Consider the following 9,438-nt stretch of genomic DNA (forward strand, 5'->3'; position numbering starts at 1 on the left):
ACCTGGAGGCATAGCTAACCCAAGTCTGAATCAGCTTGTCTGGTTTTTACTTCAGTACCCAACCTCAAACCTGCCTCTCTTTACTCTTAAAGAGAAGGGGGATTAGATGTTCAGTTAATCACCAAAGCCAGTTCATTCTACCTCTTAAACATCTTTCTTTTTTTAACTGTTTATTTTCCATCAACCTATTTCCATTTTAAGAGTTTGTGGAAGAACAGCTTAAGACCCCTCAGTGGTTGTTCCTACTCATTCAGTGGCCTGAGTGTTGGGAGCCGCTGACCAGTCTTCAGTGGGGGACTGCTGAACAGGCACAGAGGGCACCTGCACACCTTCGGATCAGTCTGCCACCTCAGGCTGAGTAGCAGTGAACTCAGGAGCTGGAGTGGTCCATTCACCCTGAAATTCCTCCTTGGTCACAGCTTTCTCAGCTACCACCTGCTCTACCTTTTCAATCTCTTCAGGATCTCTGTAGAAGTAGAGATCGGGCATGACATCCCATAGGTGTTCACAGGAGATAGTGCCATGCACGCACAGAACATCCTGGGCAAGCATCCACCACATCAGACCCGCTGAGTGAGCTCCCTTGCTGTTGCACAGGACGGCAACGTCCACATAATGCAGAGGAGAGTCTGTGTTACACAGAGCAATGGCAGGCAGGTTAACGTAAGAGGCCTCTGTGAGAGGCTGGTGGTCAGCCCTGGGATCAGTAACTCCCAGAAGTTTTGGCTCCTGAGAGGCTGCCTGCCTGGGTCTGAGCAGTGAAGTTTCCAGGAGTGAAACGGCCAGCAATAAGAGTGGCTCCAGTGGCAGCAGCAAACTTCAGCACAGGTTACTGACCAGCATTCCTGGAGGATATGACACATCAGCTGGGTTTTCTTCTTTATTTTTCTAATTTTTAATTTATTTATTTGCTTATTTATTTTTGGCTGCGTTGGGTCTTTATTGCTGTGCACGGGCTTCCTCTAGTTGCCACTAGCGGGGGCTACTCTTTGTTGCGATGCTCAGGCTTCTCACTGAGTAGAGCACAGGCTCTAGGCATATGGGCTTCAGTAGTTGCGGCACATGGGCTCAGTAGTTGTGGCTCTTGGGTTTTAGAGCGTAGGTTCTGTAGTTGTGGTACACGGGCTCAGGTGCTCTGAAGCATATGGGATCTTCCCGGACCAGGGATCAAACCCGTGTCCCGTACATTGGCAGGCGGATTCTTAACCACCGCACCACCAGGGAAGTCCCATCAACTGGGTTTTCAATGGCAACAATGGCACGAGTTGCCATCAGAAGCTGCTCCCAGGTTCTCTTCAGATTTATGATGTAGATGTCATCAATCTTCCTTTTGTAGGTGTACTGTTCCATTTGCAAGTCAAGGTTGGTGCCACCTAAGTGGGTTCCCACTTCAAGGAATTTGAGGACATCCTCCTCCTTCATTTGCAGGACATCAAGGGCTCCAGAAATTGTGAAATTTTCCCTTTAAATTATGATGGGAATGAATTGGAAGATTGGGATTGCCATATATATATATGCATTACTAATAAGAAAAAAATATCAAATTATACACTTTAAATATATGCAGTTTATTGTATGCCAATTATATCTCAGTAAAATTTCTTTTAAAAAAAATTATGATGGGAATTCAGAACCATGCCGTATGGACCCCTGTCTGGGTAGCATGGAAAGCCCTCTTAAATATCTTTGAATAGCTAACCTAGGCCAGAGCAGTGAGTTAGGGCCAGATTAAATCACTGTTTGTCCCCCTGTGCATTAAAAGAGCTGGAGTCAGACCTAAAATTAGAACATTTGAATAAGAGAGTAAAGATATAAAGAGGAAAATATGAGTCTTTTAATTATAAAATCATTTTTAAAAATCAATTCTAGTGTAAGCGACAAAGATTGTCAGTGCAGTCACTGTGTCTAGCAGCAAGCAAGTCCTAATTCAGACTAAAATTTAAACGTAACACAGAGATCAAGTCGGCTAGAAAAATAAGCTGAGCCTGTGTAGCCTAGCTGAAAACATTTATGGACAGAGTTTCACTAAAAGGAAATTAGTAAATCTGTTTTGTAAATGACTCTAGTTTCATGTGTTTGAGTTTACTCTTTCTTTTTTCTTATGAAAAAAATCCAACCTTTGGCATTGTAAATTGGTACAATTGTCTCACAAGTTGGTATTATGTACTGAGAGTTATAAAAATGTTCATAGCCTTTAATCCAGTAATTCTGCTTTTGGCGATATATCCTAGGAGGCAAAAAAAATTCAAACAGGTGAGATTGCAGCCCTCCTTATAAGAGTGCTAAGTTAATAAACAGTCTAAATGAACAACAATACCAAAGGGGACAAGTAAATATGGATTATTTTGCAACTACTAAAAACTGTAAATATAGAAACTATGTAGCAACTTGGGAAATAGCTTATGGGATAATGTTACTTGAAGTAACCAGGATACATATGTATACATACACCATGATTCAACTATTTTAAGTTATGTTTTCAAAAGGAGACAAAAGGGAAACAAGTGGAAAAATGAAAATAGTAAGATTAGAGAATGAGATTATGAGGCTTTCATTTCTTTTTAAATTTTGCTGTAATGTTGTACCATTTTGTTTGAGCTATAAATGAAAATCAAGGTGGAGTAGTGGAAAACCCGATTTTATTTTCGTTGAATTAAAAGGATACAATGGTTGAATTGGGAGTCAGAGTGCCTTCAGAGCTGTGACGAAAATACCATCACCATCATTATAGTTAACATTACCAAGAATTTTCCATTTTCCAGGCACTGTATTAAAGGCTTGAACATGTAATCTGTACCCTGAGTTAAGATTTATTTATAGAACTACTGAATCGTATAGCCAACCAGCTAACTGATGTCTCTTCTTGAATGTCTCATAGGCATCTCAAACCTAACATGTTCAAAATGAAACGTTTGATATTCCTTCCCAAACTGGCTCTACCTACAGTCACCACACAGATGACAGCAACTTCATCCTGGGAGTCATACATCCAGTCTATCAGGACATCGTGCCAATTCTACTTTCAGAATCTGTCCAGAGTTTGACCACATCTCACCTCTTCCACCACTAGCACCCTGGTCCCAGCCATCCTGTGCCCAGATGATTACAACAGGCACCTTACTGACTTCCCTGCTTTTACCCTTGCCTCTCCTCCAGTCTATTCTCAACACACGGAAAATATTCAGAGGGATCCTTTTAAAACCTAGCAGAGCATGTCCCTCCTCTGCTTAAAATCCTCCAGTGTCTCCCCATCATACTCAAAATAAAAGCTAGAGTCCTAACAATGGCCAAAAGACTTGACATCATCTGTGCTCCCCTGGCTTCTCTGACTTTATCTCCTACTTTTCTCTCTTTCAATCACTTCAGCCACAGCCACATTAACATCCTTGATGTTGATACCAGTACCAGTCATTCTCCTGCCTTAGAACTTTTGCCTTAGGATACAGCTTTCCTCTTCTTGGAATACCCTTCACCTACATGTCTGCATGGTTCACTCCTTCTCTTCCTTCACATCTTTGCTTACATGTCACCTCAATAAGGTTACTTCTGACCATTCTGTCATACTGCAGGCTTCCCCCACGCCCCCAATATATCAGATCTCCCTTACTCTATTTTTTTTGTAGTAATTATCTTCTAATGTGCTATATGTGTTATTAAAGTATATTATGCATATCTCTCTGCTAAAGTGTAAGCTCCCGGAGGGCTGAGATATTTGTTTTTTTTTTTTTTTTTCCAGTGCCTGCAGATGAAGAAACTTAACCACATGGCTGCCATCTAGCAGAGCTGGAATATTACAGAGGGCATAATCCAGAGCCACTGTGCTATGCCACTACAACTATGCCAGCTCAACCCCTGGGAGAAGAAGTAAAGCTAGAGTAAACACCCTAAACGTGAGCTGCAGAGATTAAACCTTCTTGCCTAGAGTGTGGCCTCCTGGAAGCCCCAGTCAGTTAGTCCCCATGCTGTTTCCTTCTGGAGTTCTTATTGAATCCAACCGACTATTTAAAAAAAAAAAAAGGGAATATGATGAAGTAGGGGAACAAAAAGCAGTAAATTTCTGGAACTTTAGTCTTTTCCAGACTACAAAGACTTCCTTGACTGGGAAGACAATTCTGTCTTTCTCTTCAGTCAGGAAGTCTGAAGACAGAATACCAATAGCCATTCACCATGACCCCCAAGCCTGCCTCCCTGTATGGACACTGCAAATGCCAGATAACACTCCCCCTGTCTCCAGCTCTGCAGATAGGGAGGCCATGGGCATGTTGAGAGATCTCTAAAGAAAATGCATTTTCCTGATAAAAAGAGACGGTGAGGAGAAATCGCCCTGCTCCTGCCTGGGGACACAATTGTTTGAGGACATCAGTCTTGGAGCTGAGGCAGCCATCTTATTACCATGAGAAGCTAACCTGAAGGCGAAAAACCAACATAGTGTAGAAAGCACAGTTCAAAAAGACGGAAAGATTCTGGGTTCTTCATGACATCTTTGAACAATTGCATCGACCTTGGAACTACCATTTCTCAAGCTTCTTGTTATATGACAATATTGAATGTCCTCACTATTTAAGCTAGTAGTTCTCAGCCTGGGGTTGTCCTGCACAGCTAGGAGCATTTGGAAATGTGTAGGGCAATTCTGATTTATACAATGACTGGTAGAATTTGGTGCTTGGAGGTAAAGGATGCTAAATATTCTCCCATGGGTGGAACAGTCCTGCGTAAATGCTAGTAGGGTACTTAGAAGCACTGTTTTATCCAAACGTTAGTTAGGTATGCTGTTATCTACAGCTGAACGTCTCCTAACTGATGTAATTCGACACCATTAAAAGCATATTGCATTTTTACAGAGCAATATGTATCTTGAGTACTAAATATTAGGTGGCTGGTATTTAGTGCCATCAGCTCCATGTTCACAAAAAAGCTTTATTTGTTGAAATGGCTTAGAAAATACTGTGGACTCATGAGAATTATAAGTGAGTAGGCTCCAAAATAAACATGTACACACCACAGTGTACTTCATACCCACGTTCAAATGTACTTTATAAAAACATTCATTTTTCAGAAGTCACTACAGAAAGTGAAAAAGACATTTGGTTCCTAGCCCTGTCAAACATAGATTATCAGATCTTTTTGCCTTCAGAGCTCTTACTTTAGAAAATATTATTATTTTTCTAAATCTTATCTCCCCTCCTAAAGCCATTTCATTGATTTCTGTGGTTTTAAAAATACCTTTATTGCTTAAAGTTTTTGTCTTTTTTAAATAAAAATACTTTTTACAAGTATTATATGACCACATCCTTACTGTAAAAGATGCAAACAATAAAGAAATACACAGGGAGTTCCCTGTTGGTCCAGTGGTTAGGACTTGGCACTTTCACTTCTGGGGCCTGGGTTCAATCCTTGGTCAAGGAACTAAGCCCACAAGCCACATGGCACGGACAAAAAAAAGAAAGAGAGAAATATACAGAATAAAATATAAGAATCATTCTTTACCTACCTTCAAATCCCTCTTTTTTCTCCCAAGATAAAACTATCTCTCTCTCTGTCTCTCCTTCTTTCTTTCTCTCACGCACACACATATATTATAGAATCTTTTCTCATGTCATTAAATATATTTTGAAGTTATTATTTTATGATTCTATAATAACCCATTGTGTGGATATGCCACAGTTAATTTAATCAGTACCATATTTTGTATACTTGATTGTTTCCAAGTTTTCTCATTATAAAGAATGCTGCCACCAACAAATCTTTTTATTTGTATCTCACCATTTCCCTGAGATAAATCATTGAGTCAAGAGCACAAAAATTTTATTGGCACATGCGATGCAGTATAATCTCACTATGTACAATCTCAGGACTGTTGAGTGCTATAGAGCGCCTGCAGAGTACCTTACACGGCAGACCTACTTCTACCATACTAACACTGTATTTTATACTCTCAAAATCATTTGCCAAATAAAATGGTAGTAATTGGCATCCCTTGTTTTAATTTGCATTTAATTAATGGTGAGGTAGAGCATTCCACTCATTCACTCCTTCATACATTTATGTAACTAATATTTATTGAGTACTTACTAAATGCCAGCACTGTGTTTAGTTCCAGTGTGACACAAATACAAAGTAAGATTAGACCTTGCCCTGGGGTACATAGCAAGGCACCTTAAAATGAAGAGCAATGCAAGACATCTTCTGAGAATGTACATATTTAGGGGTGAGGATGGAGGAATTGAGGCAAACAGCAGATTGTTGCCGTAAACATCTGACTACATTATAGAAGTCTTAAGCCAACGCTGTCCCAGCTTTTACCCCTAAGATAGGGAAAAGTGAATGTGTAGCTCTGATAGTCTGAGGGTGTGATGGAGGAGGGAAGGGGTAGGGGAGAGGGTAGGTATATAGAACATCTAGGAACTAGAAATCTCTCTACATCACAAATTTTATCCCAAACATTCAAGAATATTTTGTATTCTATTCTATGGCACCTCCACATTGATCATAAAATTAAGATATTTTAAATCACTTAGCATTCAGAAAAATTAAGGGTCCCAGAAGATACTCCCCTTTTACCCTGCTGCTTCTCCATCACACCACTGCATCTTTCGAGGGATATTATTGCTGTGGCCAGCCAACTCCAGTTGAAGAAGCATGAAGTTAATGTGCCACCAGGGCTGAGATCCCCCTAAGGAGCTGCTGAATGATATCCCCCCTTTTAAGCTCCCATACATTCAGATAATCAGAACAAGGAGTCCCTGGGAGGGGAAAGGGAAGCAAAGCATACTAGCATGGCTGGGATATGGAAGGGAAGGACGCTATTAGGTGAGGGTGGACACAGAGCCTCTGAGCTAGCCTCAGGTGCCCGTATCAGACCCCCAGGGAGAGTGACCTAGAATAAAGACCAAATCAAATAAAACAGCTGCTGCCTTCTTGAAATCCTGCAAGAAACGGGAAGCAATGTCTGCTCTGCTCTGTAACCTAGCAATGGAGGGTGAGGGAAGGGATGACCCTTCTCCCACCTTAATCAGGTCACTCTGGGAGAAGACCTGAACAGCAGCCAGTGGCCATGAAAATGAGGCAGGGAGGGTGGCTGACGAAAGGCAAACACCAGCTCAGCAGAGCCCCAGAACCAGAATTTAGGAGATTTCCAGGGAGTGAAAATGAGGGAGGAGATTGAAGTTCTAGCAATTTCATTATGGGGCCCTGAGCCAGAGACTCACAGTTTTTCAATGCATTTCCAGGGGGATGGGAGGGTGGGGGGCTGTTGTAGTGAGCAGGGTGAGGTGAGGCCAAGAGCTGGAACTGTTTAGATCTGCCCCTTTGGCTATGTGGCCTGGGACAAGTATTTTAATTTCTGTAAGTCTGTTTCCTCATTTGTAAAGTGGTGATAAATGGTGTAAAATAATTATAATATTGAAGACAAAATTTCTGGGAAGTTTTCAGTGCCCCTGCCCTGACATCATAAAATCATACATAATGGCAGCATTTTCTTTAAAGCGGTGGTTCTCAAAGCAGGTGGAACTTCTCCAGGGCCATCTTGGCTTCATCCTTACATTCGTAATGATTAGAAGCACTGCTGGGATTTTATGGACAGTTGCCAGGGATGCTGTCCACTTCACAGAATTATCCTGGGTCCCTCACAACTTTTGATGTCTCTCCAGATTATTAGTGAAACATCTGCTAATCATTACCTGAGCCTAGAACTAACCTTAATTTTCCATATAAACACAAAGCCCCCCCCTCACCCCGCCTCCCTCCGCCAGCCCCAGTTCTAATGCACACTGAATTTTCTAAAATTCACCTTTTAGGTAAAATGAGGGAAGGCTGTATTTTGTTTTGTGTGGAGTTTCACAGAGAATGGTTTCACCATTTCAGAAAAAAATCACTGCCAATCACATTTCTCCCAGCCTGCAAGTCGCTAGTTCACCAAATCTGGAGCAGCCTGCATTTATCGCTATTACACGCACAGTGTTAGGCACATGTGCAAGTATCCCACGGCCTCATTGTCTCATAATGTGGTCATGCCTGTGCACTGATACAATGAAATACATTATGTTATTATAAAATACTTTTCATTGATTTTTCTTTCATATTCACGTTAGTCGCACGTCTCTCACTTTAAATCAAAAGCTAAAAATGATTAAGCTTAGTGAAGAAGGCATGTCAGAAGCTGAGAGAGGCTGAAAGCTAGGCCTCTTGTGCCAGTTGGCCAAGTCGTGAATGCAAAGGCAAAGTTCTTGAAGGAAATTAAAAGTACTACTCCAGTAAAGACTTGAGTGATAAGAAAGCGAAAGTTTTAGTGATGTGGATAGAAGATCCAACCAGCCATAATAGTCCCTTAAGCCAAAGCCTAACCCGGAGCAAGACGGCAATTTTCTTCCATTCTGTGAAGGCTGAGAGAGGTAGGGAAGCTTCAGAAGAAAAGCTGGAAGCTAGCAGAGGTCGGTTCATGAAGTTTAAGGAGAAAAGCCATCTCTACAACATAAAAGTGCAAGATGAAGCAGTAATTGCTGATGTGGAAGCTGCAGCAAGTTATCCAGACGATCTAGCTAAGATGATAAATGAAGGTGGCTACACGAAACAACAGATTTTCAGTGTATTGGAAATTGGAAGAAGACGCCATCTAGGACTGCTATAGCTAGAGCGAAGTCAGTGCCTGGCTTCAAAGCTTCAAAGGACAGGCTGACACTTATTAAGAGCTAATGCAGCTGGTGACTTGAAGTTGAAGCCAATGCTCATTTACCATTCTGAAAATCCCAGGCCCTTAAGAATGATGTTAAATCTTCTCTGCCTCTGCTCTATAAATGGAACCACAAAGCCTGGATGACAGCACATACGTCTACACATGGTTTATTGAACATTTTAAGTCCACTGTTGAAACCTACAACTCAGAAAAAATTATTTTTCCAAAATACTACTGCTCATTGACAATGCACCTGGTCAGCCAAGAGCTCTGGTGGAGATGTACACAAGATTCATGTTGTTTTCATGCCTGCTGACACAAGATCCATTTTGTAGCCCGTGTATTCAAGGAGTCATTTCAACTTTCAAGTCTTATTAAGAAATACATTTTAGGGAATTCCCTGACAGTCCAGTGGTTAGGACTCGGCACTTTCACTGACATGGCCCGGGTTCAATACTGCCAGCTGCGTGGTGTGGGGAAAAAAATATTATAAAGCTATAGCTGCCATGGATAGTGATTCCGCTAATGGATCTGGGCAAAGTAAATTGAAAACCTTCTGGAAAGGATTCACCATTCTAGATGCCAATAAGAACATTCGTGCTTCATGGGAAGAGATGAAACTATCCAGAAAGCACTATTCATGAAAGAAAAAATTGCTAAGTTGGATTTTATTAAGATTAAAAACTTCTGTTCTGCAAAAGACACTTAAAAAAACTTGAAGTAGGGACTTCCCTGGTGGTGTAGTGGTTAAGAATCCACCTGCCAAT

General features: G+C 41.2%; 1 pseudogene; it reads right to left on the reverse strand.

Moving 5' to 3' along the window:
* Nucleotides 1–219: 219 nt before the first annotated feature.
* LOC130860278 (40S ribosomal protein SA-like) lies at nucleotides 220–6,590 on the reverse strand (annotated as a pseudogene).
* Between the last annotated feature and the right edge of the window lie 2,848 nt (nucleotides 6,591–9,438).

Source organism: Hippopotamus amphibius, chromosome 9 (assembly GCF_030028045.1).
Source record: "Hippopotamus amphibius kiboko isolate mHipAmp2 chromosome 9, mHipAmp2.hap2, whole genome shotgun sequence".
NCBI lineage: Eukaryota > Metazoa > Chordata > Mammalia > Artiodactyla > Hippopotamidae > Hippopotamus > Hippopotamus amphibius.